Consider the following 18,503-nt stretch of genomic DNA (forward strand, 5'->3'; position numbering starts at 1 on the left):
TCCATTTTGCTCTGGAAGTCTGTGAAGGGAATAAAAGCACTCACAGGTTTGCAACTCTGTATTTGCCTTCTCTAGATTTGCTGGCCTGACTTCCAAAGTGTGAATCGGCCGCTGTTCTCCAGCTCAGGGGAAAACAGCCAACTTATTGATGTTTAAGACTGCCGATGTAAAGAACAACAAAAAAAAGACTGCCTACGTACCTGTATGAATGGCAACTTTTTCATAACTGTTTTCATAAGGACGTTTGAACAACTGAAGTATAGCACAGGGATTCATGCTGTTTAAACTAATAGCACTGCCAGGTCTGGAGTTGATCGTATACATTTGTATGGTTATCTTTATTAAAGTGTACATCTCTAACTATGAAGAAATAGAACTTCTTCAAAACTTAGAATGGGTAAACTGTCACTGGCTCACACTTCCATAAACTTCTTGGCAATGGTGATGAGCCAAGGTTGCCAAAAGCCAGCGAGCATTTCAAAGACAATAGAATAATAACAACGACAACAACCAAGCTTACCAGACCCAGCTTCAGGTGAAGAGCTGACAGTACAACTGCTAGAGAGGACTCCATCTGTGCTTTTCAGGAAGATCCTTCCTGAACGTCAAAACTGAGCCTAGGTGTTTTCAAAATAAACTTTTGTTGGTGGGTTTGGTTGTTTTTAAAAGTAATGTGTATGCATTTGTTATGGAAAATATTAAAAATGCAACGATATTAAAGAAAAAATTAAAACAGCTTGTGATCACAAAGGCCTACATAAAGTCACATTTTGGCTTATCTCTTTCTAGGCTTTTTGCTGTGCATATATGAAGATGTACACACATACACACATACAAATACACACAAGTATTCTCCAATTCAGTATCATAGTATGATATACTACATTCACTATTAGACAGTTACTACTGTGGAACCTATTTATTTTCGCTTAACAATTATAAACATTTTCTTGCCAAAAAAATTGAAAGCAAAAGTTGTAAATTGGTAGCCAATAAATAGATCTGATTGGCTCACAGGGTGTTCAACCACATGGAGCTCAGCTGATCCTGTGAGATAGGGCTGTGCTTTCTACTTTACTGCAATCTGAGATAGGGCTGTGCTTTCTACTTTACTGCAGTCCCCACTGCTCCCCATTGCTCTCCAACTGAGATTGTCAGTTGCTGTTTATAATTTCACTTAACACTCTTTAAAAAAAAAAGTGATAGAACTAAGAGGAAAATGAAATAGTTCTTCTTTTCTCCATGTCTTCACTCTATATCCAGACTACTTCACTCACTTCTATTACTGCCTGGAACCCAAGTTTGGAATCCTTTTACTAAAGCATGCTTTGTAAAGGCTTTTGAAAATATAGCATTATATGACTTCCATAATTTATTGAACCAAATCACTGTTGTTGGGCGTTCAAGTTGTTTCCAGTTTGTTGATATTACCAATAATACTGGAAAGAACATCTTTTTACATAACTGTGAAAGCTAAATTCCTAGAAGCAGAATTGCTTTTTGAAGGGTAGAAATATTTTCAAATTTTTGGTATATACTTCCAAATGCCTTTCAGAAAAATTGCACCAAATACATTCTACTAACAGTAGAGGACTTTGCTTGTTTCCCTGACTCTCTAGGCCAGAGCATTACTACACTTTTTGGTACCAGTATTTGCCAATTTGAGTAGTTAAAAATGGCATTTTGGGCATCATACTAAGTGGGATAAGTCAGACAAAGACAAATACTGCATGATCTCACTTATATGGGGAATCTGGAAAAAAAAGGCATTTCATTTTTGCTTTAATATGCATTTCATATTCATTTTTTTCATATAATTGACAATTGTATTTCCTTTGGGAATTGCCTGTTCATGTGTTTGCTCATTTTTCTACTAGGATAGTCATAGTTTCCTGAGTGGATTATATAAGTTTCATATATTAATGATATTACTTTACTTGGTCATCTATGCTACAAGATTTCCCCCTTTCTTTCCCCCCCCCATTTCTTATATTAATGTTTGTCATTTTTTTCACCTGCTGAAGTATTTAACATTCATGTGGTCAAACGTGGCAATACTTTGTTTTCTTCCTTTGCTTTTATGCTTACAAAGCTCTCTATCTTGTGATCAGGTAAAATTTTACCCATATGTTCTTCTATTCTTTTATGGCTTCTCTTTTTACATTTATGCTTGTAGTAACTCTTTTGCCCTCTCAGCAACATGGTCCAGGGCTCTGCAGTAAAACACTCTGTTTCTTGGCTCTGTGGACTGCATTATCCAGGGCTACCTCTTACTTCTCTATCTTCTCAGTCTCATAATGGCTCTTTGCATTTTCACAGTCTTTTAAATAAGTATTTCTTAGACTGATACGTGCACAAAATGTGATTTGGAGAATACCTTAAAATGCAGTTTGTCCTGCTCCCCGAGGTGGGTCCCAGAAATACGCATGTTCCCAAGCATCTGAGAGAATTTTTCTGCAAAGTGATGTAGGGAACTATTCGGCCCTATTATCCATTTGCACCATGTCTATATTTATACCTATATGTCTACACAGACCTACACATCCACATCTATGCATCCCCCACTGAACATCTCCAGCTGTGTATCTCCCAGCTACCCCAAACTCAAGCCAAAGCAGAATTCACTACCTCTCCACCCAAAACTCTTCATCCTCTGAGCACCATTTTACTTACTGACAGTGAGAGGTCTCCCTGCCCCAGATCTGAATGAGTGATTTCTCCAAGGGGCTGTGTTACCCATCCACGGATAACAGTATTTAGAAACTAAGATCTGGGCACCAGCTGTACTTGTAATTATCTTGTCTTACTTTGAACTCTTTCCTCGGACACAGTTCCAACAGTGGGATTATTGGATTAGAGAAGATGAAATATTTTATGGCTCTTGATTCAATATTGACAAAGGTACAGCCAGTCCATTTGTGGGCTCTGTCGGGACTACATACCTTTGCCTCTCTTACCCCAGCCATTTAGCATTACCTAACACTGTCCTCCTGATATCAGAAGTTCAGAAAAGGGTTCTGAGGTACAGCTCCTGTCACTGCCCTCTCTAATCCTCCAGGGATCTTTGCTGAAGGGAAGAACAGAAATACCCTGAACAGCCAAATGGGGAAAAAGAACTAGCTGGGCAAGTGCCATAACCAGCTCCCACACCTACGCACTTCGAAATCAGTGTGTCTCTGGTTCACGTGCAGAGAAAGATGGGGCCAAGGCCAGGACTCCTAAGCAAGGCTCCCTACCTCTGTTTACCTCGTTAGTCTAAGTATCCTCAGAATGCACTGGGAACACTAGCCTGGTGCTTCAGGACGGCAGGAAGCAAAATAGAGAAAGATGGAACATAGTGTCTTACAGTAACGACACCCTTCAATAAATGTGTCCAAGGTTGTCATTTGGAGGGAATGGAGGATGGTGAGGGAGGAGGCCAAGAAGAGAGTAGAAAGGGGGTGGAAATCAAAGGGCAAAAGGGAGTCTCCCAGAGTAACCACCTGCGATGAGAGGGAGGAGAAATCCCCTCTCCTGGAAGCGCTACCAGGCACATTTTCCAACCGTGTCTATTCTCCCTTCCCTGTGGTAAAGCGCAAGTTTGCCCACTCAAACTAACTGCACAGGAGACCGAGAGGCCCTGGGAAAGAACAAGCCTTACTACAAGCTGCTTCAATTTCCTTAAGGACTGGAAGTGAAGAAAAAGGATGCCAGGAAAGAATCAGAGCAGATGTAGTTTATCTTGACAAATCTTGCGCCTGTTCAAAAATGTGCCACTTTTGTGTTGCCGCTACTGTCCGTGAGCTCAAGAGAACTCTCTTCTTCCAAGGCTTTTCTCATGCTCCTGGGTGACAGGCACTCCAACCATTTCCAAACTGGACTTCTCCAGGTCCAGCTCCTTCAGTTAAACCCAGAAGTTAGGACTTAGCTCAAAGGGGTAGTCACTAATCTACCCGAGGGGTGGCAGGCACACTGCTTAAGGAATGCTGACTGCAGAGCGGCTCTGCCACCTACTAGCTGTGAGATTTGGGGAAAGCTATTAACTCTCTGTGCCTCAGTATCCCCATATGTGAAATGGAGTTGTAATAGAGTTCTCCAGAGAAAAAGAAGCAATAGGATGTACATATATGCAGAGAGAAAGAGAGATGAGGGGAGATTTATTATAGGAATTGGCTCACATGACTGTGGAGGCTGAGAAGCCCCACAGTCTGCAGTCTTCAAGCTGGAGAACCAGGGAAGCCAGTGTGTAATTCAGTCGAAGTCCTAAGGCTCTAGAACTAGAAGTGCTGATGTTGGAGGGCAGAAGATGTCTGTCTCAGCTCAAGCAAAGAGCAAATTTGCCCTTCCTCTTTGTTCTATCCATTGAATGATGCCCCCCCATGTTGGTGAAGACTATCTTCTTTACTTGGTCTACTGATTCAAATGCTAATCTCTTCCAGAAACACTCCCACAGACACACCCAGAAGTAATGTTTTAACAGGTATCTGGGCATCCCTTAGCCTAGTCAAGTGGACACATAAAATTAACCAGCACAGGAGGTGATAATAGTACCGATTTTAGAATTGTTGTGAAGAATAAATGAATTCATGTATAAAGTACTTAGACCAGTGAACTCAGGAATGACCACCAGAAAATGATGATGATGATGATAGCGGAGGACTATAAAGGTGCCAAAAGGCATCTTCCTTCAACCTGCCGTGGCACCTGAAGATCCCCCTCTGATCACTCCTACAGTTTGCAAATGGTCCCAAAATTATGCTTCAGGGGATACGAGTGTTTCAGAAGCTGGGCCAAAGTAACTCATTGCTAAAATCGAACAATGACAGCCTTCTCTGTGCCGGTTCTTCACCAAATGAAGATTCAATTAAGTTAATGGATAGAACTTTTACACTTAAGTCTTCACCCTATAAGGTTTTTTTGTTTGTTTTTGCCATACGCGGGCCTCTCACTGTTGTGGCCTCTCCCGTTGCGGAGCACAGGCTCCGGACGTGCAGGCTCAGCGGCCATGGCTCACGGGCCCAGCCGCTCCGCGGCATGTGGGATCTTCCCGGACCGGGGCACAAACCCGTGTCCCCTGCATGGGCAGGCGGACTCTCAACCACTGTGCCACAAGGGAAGCCCCCCTGTAAGTTTTTTATACCTTTGGTGCTATGAGTATTTGGAAGGAATTAAGGAGTAGAAAACAAATATTATTGGCAAAGCTCAAAGACAGTTGTCCAGGCCTAGCTCGATAGCCAGATTTTTCATGAAGCTGCATTCATGGCTTTTACTTTAAACTGCATAGCTATGAGCCATTTTCTGCTAGTAAAATTAGTCTTTATTTGTATGAGAGAATGAAATATGTCAGTATTTGGTTGTGCCCTACCAGGAGCATATAGCATCAAGGCCCAGTGCCACCTGAAAGAATCTGAGTCCCTCAGTGAGGTACTGAAGACTTCATGATACCATTTCCGGGCACATGGCTCCACTAATTCCTACAGGGCTCATTGAACGTAACACTCATTTGATCCTTAGCATGAACTGTCTTAAAGTTTTTTTGTTGTTGTTAGTACTCATCATTTAAAGTGTAAGTATATAAAAACAGAGTTGCCATAAGATCCAGCAATCCCACTCCTGGGCACATACCCAGACAAAACTATAATTCAAAAAGATAGATGCACTCCTATGTTCATAGCAGTACTAGTCACAATAGCCAAGGCATGGAGACAACCTAAATGTCCATCAACAGATGAATGGATAAAGAAGATGTGGTATATGTGTGTGTGTGTATATGACATGGAATATTACTCAGCCATTAAAAAGAATGAAATAATGCCATTTGTAGCAACATGGATGGACCTAGAGATTGTCATATTGAGTAAAGTTAAGTCAGACAGAGAAAGAGAAATATTGTATGATATCGTTTATACCATATGATATCACTTATATGCAGAATCTAAAGAAAAAAGATACAAATGAACTCATTTACAAAACAGAAACAGACTCACAGACTTAGATAACGAACTTATGGTTATCAGGAGGGAAGCTCGTTGGGGAGTGATAAATAGGGAGTTTGGGATTGACATGTACAACTGCTATATTTAAAATGGATAACCAACAAGGACGAAGTAAGTCAGAAAGAGAAAGACATATACCATGTGGAATCTAAAACACGACACAAATGAACATATCTACAAAACAAAAACAGACTCACAGATAATAGAGAACAGACTTGTGGTTGCCAAGGGGGAGGCGGAGAGGAGGGAAGGACTGGGAGGTTGGGATTAACAGCTGCAAACTACTATATATAGGATGGATAAACAACAAGGTCCTACTGTATAGCACAGGGAACTATATTCAATATCCTTTGATAAACCATAATGGAAAAGAATGTATATATATATATATATATATATATATATATATATATGTATAACTGAGTCACCTTGCTGTACAGCAAAAATTAAACACAACGTTGTAAATCAACTATACTTCAACAAAATTTTAAAAAATAAAGTATAAGTTTGATTTCCCAGCTATACTGTGTGCTCTCTGAAAGAGGAATTAACTTTTATATAGTCCCTGATGTTCTCAAAGCCAGGACAGAACCGTGTTTTTGGTACATCCAAATAAACGTATTGGTTCATAACCTGTTACCTGGAATGAATTATGCATCATAACTTTTAATTTCCATTTAATCCCCCCAAATGAAACATGGGGCAGCTAAGTCTTAATGAATTAAAAAAGTAGAAAATGTCCACCTACTGAGGACCAACAGCCCAGGTGAATGATACTATCTAGACGGCTTGTGAAAAGGTCTATAAGTGGAGCTTTATGAGTAGGGCATTAGCCCCTAAAAGAGTTGTTGTGGCTGGAAAAAACCCACTTCACCAAAGAAATTCCATTCACTTTAAAGGCTTGCTGGATTGCACGGGATCTGTACTTTTCTGAGTACTAAAGCCAATATTTGAAGAGGCTGTTGCCCTACTGATTCCCTTTTCATATGGAAGAACTATATAGACCACTGAGCTAAATTCAGGGAAACTAAATCCAGCTTGAGATTCCTACTGGGTATCTGATGAGATTGTAGAACTATGCAGAATCCTTTCAAAACACTTTTCAAGAATGTGAATGATAGGGTTCACAGGAGGAATATCTTATGCTCTTTTTGCACTGGAAATAAAAAGTTCCCATCATTAACATCTTCCATCCACAACCAACACCCACACCCCTGGCCCTTCCCCCAAACCATGTTGTCTTCCATACTCAACCCAAAAGAATGATGGAAATGAGAATACTTCATTCCTAGAAAGAATTTCATAATTCTAGCCCAGTGTAACTGTAGACCTTCCAGTCCATGCTGGTCCTAATGTCTGCTAATGTATTATTATGTGAACATGTTTATTGAAAAAGAGGTCTGTGTTTCCTGGGATTTGTTTGAAGACACTGGATACGAGTTGACAGACTGCAAATTCTAGATATGCCTCCCGTTTGACACTGAAGGAATTCTTACTAAGTAAAATTTAAGGAGAACTAAGTACCACCTTCTCTTCCTTGTTCATTATTCGTTCCTCTTCTCCCCTCCTCCACCACTGGGAGCTCTGCACTGTTCACAGCATAAAAATAGGCTTTGTTCTATCTTCCCAAATAGAACTCCCCCTTAAATGGCTACAGTCGGGGGAGGGAGCAACAGAGATGTAAAAGCTGGTAGAATTGGTCTCTGTACACAGCAGTGCTAAGCATACTATGCTTTATAAATCATGAGGGTTTTGGATTTTTTTTTTTTTAGTCTGATCTGAGTAGCCAAGATTGTTTACCCGATGGTTTAATCATCCTTACTGGAAAAGGCCAAATCTAGAAAGAAAAATCCCTTCTTTTCCTTTCACTCTCCTCATAAATGAAGGTTTTGTATTTCAATTTTTTTGTCTTTCTAAAGTAGGCCTGATTTCAAACAAAAGATTTCCAATGAAGGAAGACACATAGAAGAGGTCCTAAAGCGACCCTTGGTTGACAGAGAATTGTTGAATTTAAAGATAATTGAGTTTGACTTCTACTACAGAACAGCAACCCATGGCCATTAGGATTCTTACTTAGGCAGGGCTCATCAATTCTCACTAAACCTTATTCACAGATTGAGAGGCTTTGGCCATCGCTAATAAAATAGATGATGCGAAAGCAAAGTGGAAGTTCCCAGTTCAAAAAGTATCCTAGGCCAGATCACATTCCTCAAAAGAGTTCAGTTAATATCTAATTGACTGATTAGATATTATAATTTCTATATGTGTTTCTCAAGGTCTTTCCAACGCACAGCTTCACATTCATTGGGTGAGATGGTGTGGCACTCAAGAAGAGAGTATTTGAGACATAATTCCATTAACCTCTCACTGGTTAGCCACATTTTTCTTATTATATTATCTAAATGGGGAACTCAGGGCATTTAGCCACCCAGAATAACCATTGTATGTTGTTCATTATTTGTTTTCATAGCACTCCCACCCCAAATTGTATTTTCACTTCCAAAAAAGATATATGTACCAGGGGTGTTTTTCCTTGAGTATGAGACAGTCTATGAATGGGAAGACATTCAAGATCCATGGTTCCTGCCTCCAAGAAACACCATGGTGACGTATTTCTTGGGTCCCAGAGTATTGGGCCATGGTTGGACTAGAGTTCCACAGAACACACTTTTAGAATCTGTGCTATCTGATTTTCAAGGATGCATAATAGCAGGGGTGGTAATCCCCCAGCTCCTAGTAACCTAGGGTAGGGCCTTCATCAAGCCCCAGGCAAAAGAGGGAAAGGAACAAGGTTCTCAGGATCAAGCACTGAGTGAAGTAGGATACTGTGTTATCTCAGCTTATCTCTTTCAGTCCATGCAACCAGAGACCTGTGCTGTTTTCCTGGTTTTACAGGTGAGGAAACTGATGCTCAGAGAGGGGAGTAGTTTGCCCAAGGTCATACAGTAAGAGGCAGATAGCAATTCTATTTCAGGACCCTCTGTTTCTGAGTCTGGTACTCTTTTTGTTAAACCATTCTAGGCTTGGGGTGGGATAGGGCAGGAAGGAGGATGAGGGATGCCATGGGATGTGGGTGATAGGATGGGGATCCTGAGAGCGGAGATGGAAACTTGAGGCAGAAAAGGGCCAGCAGAGAAGGGAGTGACAAAAGAATTATGCAGGAAGTTCTCTGAAGAGCTTCGAATCCTATTGATCTGGAACTTTGCAGTGGCATTTAAGGTAGGGATTATGAGTTATCATTGCCAAAAATGTAAAGGAAGGAACAATCTGTCCTAATGTTATTGAGTAGACTTGTGTCACCATTTTGCATGAATATGGTTTTGGGGTTAATGACTTTCCATAAGCTGAAGTTGTTAATAATCAAATTGAAAAATTCTATAGCTGTAATGGTTCACTTTAGGTGTCAACTTGACTGGGCTAAGGGATGCTCAGATAGCTGACAAAGCAGTCTGGGTGTGTCCGTGAGGGCACTTCTGGAAATAAGCATTTGATTCAGTAGACTAAGTCAAGATCACCATCACCAATGCGGGTGGGCATCATCCAATCCATTGGGGGCCTCCAAACAGAAAAAAAGGAGGAAGGGCGAGCTCTCCTCTCTTCTTGAGCTGGGATGTCAAGCTCCTGGTTCCCTAGCCTTCGGACTCTGGGACTTACACAAGTAGCCCCTTGGTTCTCAGGTCTTCAGACTCAAACTGAATTGTACCACTGGCTTTCCTGGTTCTCTGACTTACAGATGGCAGATTCACGGCCTCCATAACTGCATTGGTCAATTCCTTTAATAAATCTCTTCTCTTTCTCTCCTGTTGGTTCTGTTCCTCTGGAGAACACTGACTAGTACAATAACATAATTTAAAGTAATGTTTTAAAATTGTGTTGCTACCTGTGTATATGACCCCTGTGTATGTGAAAGAGACAGAACTGAACTGAGGCTTTTAAAATGTATTTCTTAGTATGGTTCATGGCCAAAGATACTCAAAATCCATTGATTTTAAGAGGGTTTTGGAGGATAGAAACAATCCATTTACATTCAACAGGTCAAATGTTTCCAAACATATTATCAGGACCCAGACTACACATCTACCATTACTGGGACATCCCAAAGCATCATTAATCACAGAACTCTATATATCCCCCTGCTTTTTTTATTTTTTTAAAGTGTAATATTTGCAACGTTGTGAATCAGGACAGTTGCTTTGCCGTCCTAGTTGAAATTAAGATTTGCTGTCTCTAGCATTCCTCTGCTTCAGCTGGCTACTGAGCCCATCTTTTCTTGCTGAACTGTAACTTGGTGTATGGATCAGGTGCTGCCAGAAAGCACACAACTGAAGGTGGCTGCATTTCTCTGCTGGCAGACACAGTTCTAGAGCCCCGAGGGAGCTCTGTTTGCAGGAATATATATTCTTAAATTATCAACCTCACCTCCAAAGTACTAAGAAAGCCTGCCAAGCTTGTGAGCAAAATACGTATGTGTTTTTCTATCAATAGATCAATGAGGGATTTGAGGAGAGAATAAGAAATGGCACTCTGAAGGGTCACTAGTACTCGCTGTGGCCAGTGGCTGATAGTGAGTTCTCCAGAATACCAGGGTTCAAAACCCAGCTCTCCTACAAGTGACTCTGGGCCTCAGGTTTCCGGTCAGTAAAATAGGGATGGTAATAGAAATGCCTTGAGGGTCAAATGAGGTAATACAAACAATAAAGCACTTAGAACAGCGCCCGAAGCCCGAAGCGTACTAAGTGCTCAATAAACAAACAATGGTATGCAGAACTTCAGGAAATGAATAGGATAAGAATCCACTGTAAAACTGGTACATAACCAGAAAAAGGAATCCTACTGACTTTAAAAAAATAATTGGTAACATTACACATAAAATTTATCATCTTAACCATTTTGAGACGCACAGTTCAGTGTCATTAAGTACATTCACACTGTGGCGGTGCCATCACCACCATCCATCCACAGAACTCTATCCATCTGCAAAACTAGAACTCTGTACCTGTTAAGCAATAACTCCCCACCCTTTCCTCTCCCCAGCCCCTGACAACCTCAGTTCTCTTTTCTGTCTATGAATTTGCCTACTCTAGGTACCTCATATAAGTAGAATCATAAAGTATTTGTCTTTTTGTATCTGGCTTATTTCACTAGCATAAAGTCCTCCATGTTGTAGTGTGTGTCAGAATTTCCTTCCTTTTTAAGGTCCACTGATTGACTACTTATTTTTTATACAATTTTATAAAGCTTATATTCCATTTACAATTATTACAAAGTATTGGCTATTCCCTGTGTTGTAAAATACGTCCTTGAGCCTATCTTATACCCAATGGTTTATACCTGCCACTCCTCCCACCCCATCTACCTACTGTTAACGACTAGTTTGTTCTCTGTATCTGTGAGTTTGCTTCTTTTTTGTTATATTCACTAGTTTGTTGTATTTTTTAGATTCCACATATAAGTGATAGCATACAGTATCTGTCTTTCTCTGTGACTTATTTCACTTAGCATAATACCCTCCAAGTCCATCCGTGTTTCTGCCAATGGCAAAATTTGTTCTTTCTTATGAAGGTCCATTGACTTTTTAACCTACCAATTTTTTAAAGTTTTCAGAAATTAAAGATATAAATATGCTGATGCCCCCACTCAACAGCAAAGGCAAATAACTTCTTGAAAAATTTCCTGGAGTTACCTGGAGATACCCATATCCATAGGAATGCTAATTAGAAACCAGTTTTCTTAAGAAAGGTATTATTCCTTGAGGCAGGCTGTTTACATTAATCAACATTTCTCTAATACTTGTCAATGTTCTATAACACTTTTTCAAGTGCCAATTGTAGCTTGCCAGTTCTTCTGAAGTGTGGAGACTGCCAATGGGGGAAACCAGAATGGTAACTCTGTCCCCATGGGGCTTTTTCTGTCATGGTGAAAGAGTTATTTTTATCTTTTTCATTTTACATAAGCATTGCTTATGTGGATGGTGGCTAGATATATTGGACACTGTGTTAAAAGTACTGGTTTTCCTATATTTTCATATTTGCCTCCCTTTAATGCACTCAAGTTTTTCACTGGAAGTTGTGAATTTAATCTGTTCACGCACAGACTGGAATCTGCTTACCATTGTCACAGAATGTTTCCTTTCAGTCAACATAATGGTGAGAGGAAAAACAAAATCATGCTAAATAGCCATGATTAAAGAGAAAAAATTGATGGATGGGGCATTCCAACTGTCAACCCTCAGATTATGCCTTGTCACTTTTCACAACTTTTTGGAAAACTGTTTATTTGCACATCATAAATATGTGCCTCTGTGATTCTAGATGTTCATAGTATCAGCATCCAAGATTTAGTGCTATTTTCATTTCTTTACAAGATTAATATTTAAAGCTTAGTACACAGAGCAATAATCTGTTTCAGCATTATATTTTAAAATATTAAGGAAATTTCCAAATCAAACTAACAATTTATAAATTTCATTTCTGGGTTCAAGTGATGAAAAGGTGAGGAGAACAACTATTTATAATGGGAATTAAGAAACTGAAATAAAATTTATTTGCTACTACCTTATTCTTAATATGTAAGCAGTTGTTTATTTTATGGTAGATTTTCTGGTGATTCAGAGCTTGATGGTCCACAGAACGATGCATTAGAGGATTGCTAATGTGATGTCCTAATTTATTTAAAGATTTCCGTTGTATGTTAATTGATAACTAAGGGACATTTGAGACTGCAGAAAAAAACAAACAAAAATAAAATGTCATGCATAATACAAGAACTAAAAGATCCAGAGAAAAACACCAGGTAATACTTTGGGTGTTGGTACAATAGGTTTAGCATGATCCGGGGAAAAAAAGAAAAAGATTGCCAATTTTTTCGTACTCTTTAAAAGTAGAAACATCATAAGCCAACCTTTTTATTTATTTATTTATTGGCTGAGTTGGGTCTTTGTTGCTGCGCGCGGGCTTTCTCTAGTTGCAGCGAGGGGGGCTACTCTTCGTTGTGGTGCGTGGGCTTCTCACTGCGGTGGCTTCTTTTGTTGCGGAGCATGGGCTCTAGGCGTGCACGCTCAGTAGTTGTGGCTCGTGGGCTCTAGAGCGCAGGCTCAGTAGCTGGCGCAAGGGCTTAGTTTCTCTGCGGCATGTGGGATCTTCCCGGACCAGGGCTCAAACCTGTGTCCCCTGCATTGGCAGGCGGATTCTTAACCACTGTGCCACCAGAGAAGCCCATAAGCCAATCTTTTAACTACGAAGGGAATTTCCATTAACATATGAAGAAAAAGATGTAGACAATGAACCTAAAATGGCTTTCCACTTTTTATCATGAAAAATTTCAAACATACAGAAATGTTGAAAGGATAGTAAAATGAATAGCTGCAGATTCTATCCCTAAATTCTATAACTGTAGACTTTTTGTCAGATTTGCTTTCTCTTTTTCCACACTTTTTTTCTGCAGTTGCAGACATCATTTGATGTTGCATGTAACACCATGCATCCTCTCAGAACATCCTCTGACACGACCACAATTCTCACATTAAAAAAAAAAATTAGCCATAATTCCATATTACCTAATATCCAGTCCACATTAAAACTGCCCGAGTACATCTTTTATAGTTGCTGGGCTTTTTTTGAACCAGGAGCCAATAAAGATTCAGACATTGCATTTTCATCATATGTCTTTGTTTTTAGGGAACAGTCCTTCCCCAATTTATTTTCTCCCTCTCACGATGCTGACTTTTTAAAGAGCCCAGGCCAGTCGTCTTGTGAAATGTTCCAACATTCTGTAATTATGTCACTTTGCTTGTTCATCTAGGTCTAGACTTAGCATTCTAGAAGCCATGGAGGTATCTGGAATATTCACTTGCTTTCTAGCCCCTTTGTCATCTCCAGAGTTCACCTGCCTTCAACCATGAGGGGCACCAAGCGATCAGAGATTAGCTGAACTCAGCTTTAACCCTTCAGAGAAATTGCTAGCTTCAGGAAGAAAAGTTATTTAAATAATACTGCCAAAAGCAAAGGCTTTTAAGGCCAGAGGAAAGGTGCCCCTGTTTAAGGTTGGTTTCCTAGCAAGTCCAAGGCCTGCAGCAAAGTGGGTAATTACAGAGGGTATTAAGTGGCCAGGGTTTGCTCTATTATGCGAATATGTAGGAAGGAGCCGTCAAAGGTACTTCCTTTAACTACTTGTTCTTTTGTCTACCAAATGCCCTTCAGCTTCTGTTGAGCTAAATGCTAAACCGAAAGGATTAAAAAAAAAAAAAAGTGTATTATCCCAACTTTTACCAGTCCACATTAACAAATTAACACGTGTGCCATACATGGGCAAGATATGTAAGCAGGCCTGGAAGGGGCGGTGAGATGTAGAGGAACATTTGTATCTGCACCTCTAGGAGGACTTCTAAACACAGGCTATTTTGGACCTACACCTCTGTAGAAGTTCAGACTTACATAAACAAAATTCGCCCCAGCTGAGGTGGTGTTCTTCCGCAGGCCAAGTGTTTTTAAAAACATGACTGGCCAGTTAAGAAGTTTATCCGCCTGGTGCCTCAAATTCTCAGTTTATTTGAACACTGTGTAAACGGCTAATCTCCGACAAGTTTTGGGGCTTCAACAAGGTAAACAAATGGGTGGGCTGTGAAAGTAAACACTGCATTTCCTCCCAGTCTCATTCTCGTCTCCAAAATTACACGCCCTCACTCCTTTCCCGAGCCCCGGCCTCCCCCTTCCAAAGCTTGGTCTCTTGTACCCTGTAAAAGTACTGAAATTGCAAAGGAGACATTTTCAATTATAAGTACTACAGTAATGAATTCAAGTACACTCGTTTATCATAAAGGGCTTTCCCATCTGTCTCTAAAGTATACTTTAAAAGGCTGTGTATTTGATAACATTAGCACCAAGCATCTTCGACATGTTAATGTTTAGCATTTTAGATGTTCGCTCCCCCAACCCCCAAAGACAGCATTGTGGTGGTTCCAGAAAGAGCACATTTATCTCTGGGTTTGGGAGTGCCTGTGTGGTCTCTTCCTAATTTATTTGCACTCCAGTCCTCAGGGATAGCATCACAATCCCCCTAGGCAAAAAGAGATTAGGGAACTGGGCTGTCTGCTTCTCCCCACCCTGACAAAGAAAGGAAAACAACTTCCCCAAGTCCCACAAGTTCTCTGGCCACTGTACAAATTGTTCTTGAGCATGGAGGGTTTCCAAAAGCCCTAATTAGCAACTCACAGCAAACATTTCTTTGCATTAGCTAATGATCCCGCTACACTTGTAAGCAAACAGAACCAACATATCTAATCAATGCTGAAAAACCAACCAAATGCCTATTAAACATCTGGATGTAATTTTCTAGTTAGAACAAAATGAAAACATATGCAGGTCCCTTTGATCTGCATCTTAACAAAGAAATTGTTGATAAAAAAAGCATACTGGTCAGTCAATGTGTCATTTTCATAAAGTCTGCTCATTTCTCTTCAAATGCTCCCAGTTTAATTTAGTTGGTTTCCTGCAATCTCTAATTTTACCATATTGTGTGAAACCGCAAGAGATTCTTTGGATGTGATTTTATTTGAGGTTTTACTGCTGCATGGATCTGCTACTGACTTTTTTTTTCTTTCTTCTCTGCCTTCTCCCCTCCACCCACCATGCCCATCCTGCCCTTTTCTTTGGTAAAGTGGTGAGGGAAAAAATGGTTTTAAAGCAATGCTCGGAAGATTTCTTCTGGACCCTACATTCTTAGGTTTAAGAACACTTCCAGTTAAAAAAAACAAGTCAGGGGCTTCCCTCGTGGCACAGTGGTTGAGAGTCCGCCTGCCGATGCAGGGGACACGGGTTCGTGCCCCGGTCCGGGAAGATCCCACATGCCGCAGAGCGGCTGGGCCCGTGAGCCATGGCCGCTGAGCCTGCGCGTCCGGAGCCTGTGCTCCGCAACGGGAGAGGCCACAGCAGTTAGAAGCCTGCGTACCGCAAAAAACAAAACAAAACAAAAAAAAAACAAGTCAAATAAGGAAATGTATAACAGCTGAAAGGAAGAGAAAATGACAAAAGTGATCTTTTAAAAATGTGCATAATTATTATTTATTTCAAATAAAACAGTAATAGATTTAAAAGATGCATAATTTCTATGATCAGCATTCATAATTTTTCCCATTGTGTCTAGCACCTATACTATAGATAGGACCTAGTTTTTGTAATCACTTATACTATTGGTGAGTTGAAAATTTGATAACTCAGCAACAAATGAATGGAAATATACTCATATATGCATCGATGATAAAATAAATAATCTGGCAATCTTTTTGTTTCTTTTGCAGAGGATAAAGAGGGAACTTTTTTCAGAGACAATTTCCTATGGACAAGGGGTACTTAATATTTCATGTAAAAAACATCATCAACATATGAATATGTTAAAGGTAAAGAAGATTGTGGTTAACAGACTTTAAACAACAGACCAAAATTATAGATTTCGTGAGTAGGACTATTTTCCTTTAAAAAGGCTGTAGGCAATCTGCACATATATTATTTATTTAAAACATAAGATTAAAGCTACTTGATTGTTTAAACAGCATTATTTGTAATGCAGTTTGATGAGAGTTTTGTAGTATAATTATTGCAGCATGACAATCACATAGAAAACATGACCTTGAAAAAGGGCCCAGCCTCCTGTATTAAGGAGGATGTGCTGCAAGAGAAAGAAGCCATCAAAAATCGACCATCTTCATGCATACAATTAAAGGCCTTCCAATTTTCAAATCAGAACACTTTCTTTTCTCCAGATACTGCATCATAAGGAAATCAGAAAGCCTGGTGATTCAAACTCTACTGGTAATGAAGCACTAGTTAAAAGAGAATTTCTAAGTTTTACCCTTGGCAAACTAGGAAATATGGTGAGTAGACATGTTTGCTGTGAACAGTTATATTAGAGAACATTTAAAAACAATGTGTTAGAACTGATTTTGAAGGGGATGGGGAGGGGAGAGAAAAAGAAGTAGCAACAGTTTTGTTCCTGTTCTAACTTCTCTACTTAAAGTTAAGTACCAGCGTGTGCCAGTAAATCAAAGTAAAGCTTGGGTAAGCCAGAGAAAAGTCTCAGTTGCCCTAGTTGTCCCAGCACGCACAGGCATATTTGTGGCATCTAAGCACTTTCTGTACAATCCTGGAGCTGATTATGGGATGAACCAACCACAGACTGGTATAGGTGGCCCATTCATTACATGATTTCAAGGCACACAGGTTGCCAATGGGCAAAGCTTAGTTGCCCATGGCAGTATGGTTCAGAAAGTTCTGTATGTGGAGCAAGCCTGTTCTCATCATCACCAAGTTTAACCAAGAAAAGGGGCAGTGCTTCCTTCCTATTCATTTCTCATGTCAGCAAAATGAATAATAGAACCCCTCCCTTACCCCACTTAATAAGCCACAATGCTGAACTTGTTTGAGAATTACTATGGTGTTGTACAGACTGGCTAAAATCACTCCTTTAATTTTTCATTTATATTGATATTTGGGATTGATCCAATTATAGACAAATCAATATCATACATATTTAAGAACTCCACCAGTGAAATGTATTATCTAAAATGATTCTTTTAATATTTCAAGAAAAAGATCTCTGTAAAAGCAAATCTTTGAATAAATTGTATTTCTGTTTAAATAAATGCGTTTCCATAACTGTCTTGAAAGTAAAATAATGGTAACACGGAGGCCATTAACACCAAAAACTTAGTATGTTCCAACATAAGATGAATGCTTGTCAAAGATGTGTCTTTCTCATGGAAGAATTCACCACCATTTGGCTAAAACAGCATTATTCACGTACCAATCATGTGGAAATAGCTCAACTGAACTGCTCTTTAAACTCAAGTATAAATGCGGCAATATTGAAGGTTTTCTGTGGGATGTACTTAGAAAAACAGACAAAAACTGGAGATTGACGCAGTATGCCTTGTTTATCTAAAATCTCAAAATCCTTTTAAAGTCAAGTTCCACCTCATAAGAATTTTTTCCACGTCCTTTACCCAACGCTTCCCATTCAGCTCCTTACACATTTCTGCCGGGGAGGGGGGTACCACCCGAACTATGGGGATGGGGTGGGCAGGACAGGTTTTTCAGGTCTCAGTGCTGTTTATCCCATTGTCTCCCTTTGTTTCTAGTAATTGGAAACAGACTCGTGGTCATGTCGCTGAGAGGCCCCTAAAACTCTCAGCAGCCCTCTACTTCCCAACACAACGAACTCAGGACTATCAAGAGAAGGACCCGAGATTTCGCGCCGCGGGCAAAACAACGCATCTGTGACTGGGACGCGTGTGCCTTACCCTGGCAGCACCGCGGGTATCCTTCCCGCCAAACCAAGTCAGGCCAATCTTTTTGCAAAGTGGTTTGAAATACTCCAATAAAAACCAATTCCTACCACCTTGGGTGCAAAAGGGGGCGTGGGCATCAGAAGCCTAGTCTTAAGCCGCTGGTGTACGTACGCCAGCCAATGAGTTGCCCATTATGCATTTTCCACAAAGTGCACAGTCCACTCCTCGTGAGTCCGCGAAAAGGCAGC

The 18,503-nt window shown here is 40.2% G+C and overlaps 1 long non-coding RNA gene across 1 annotated transcript in view; it reads right to left on the reverse strand.

Annotated features, from left to right (window-relative positions):
- Window positions 1-18,503, reverse strand: part of LOC116755748 — a 66,953-nt gene that overhangs the window by 47,949 nt on the left and 501 nt on the right. The window lies entirely within an intron of this gene.

Source organism: Phocoena sinus, chromosome 6 (assembly GCF_008692025.1).
Source record: "Phocoena sinus isolate mPhoSin1 chromosome 6, mPhoSin1.pri, whole genome shotgun sequence".
Classification (NCBI taxonomy): Eukaryota; Metazoa; Chordata; class Mammalia; order Artiodactyla; family Phocoenidae; genus Phocoena; species Phocoena sinus.